The 346-nt window shown below is 44.8% G+C and overlaps 1 protein-coding gene across 1 annotated transcript in view; it reads left to right on the forward strand.

Annotated features, from left to right (window-relative positions):
• The window catches only part of LOC119586980, a gene marked incomplete in the record, with an annotated part of 81,895 nt that overhangs the window by 68,736 nt on the left and 12,813 nt on the right, over positions 1-346 (forward strand).

A 346-nucleotide genomic window follows, 5' to 3' on the forward strand; every position in this document is an offset into this window, starting at 1 on the left:
GAGAGGGGGGTATTGAGGGTTATTCTTTAATGTTTTTGGAGGCTCCATGGGTTCTTAAGGTATTTCAGGGGTGGGTAAGGAGTTTGGGGTTCTTTCAGGGATCTTCAAAGTTCTTGGATGTTTTTGAAGGTTCTTCAATGTTCTTGAAGGTCCATCTGGCTCTTGGAGGCCCTTCAATGTATTTGGAGGTTCCATGGGTAATTGAGGGATTTTGTTGGGAGTTGTTGGAGGTTTTTCAAAGTTCTTGAATGTTCCCTGGGTTTCTGAAGTGTCTCGGAGGTTCTTAAAGGTACTGGATGGTCCTTGGCGGTTCAAAAGGGTTCTCGAGCGGTTTTGGAAGTTCCTA

Source organism: Penaeus monodon, chromosome 22 (assembly GCF_015228065.2).
Source record: "Penaeus monodon isolate SGIC_2016 chromosome 22, NSTDA_Pmon_1, whole genome shotgun sequence".
NCBI classification, from domain to species: domain Eukaryota; kingdom Metazoa; phylum Arthropoda; class Malacostraca; order Decapoda; family Penaeidae; genus Penaeus; species Penaeus monodon.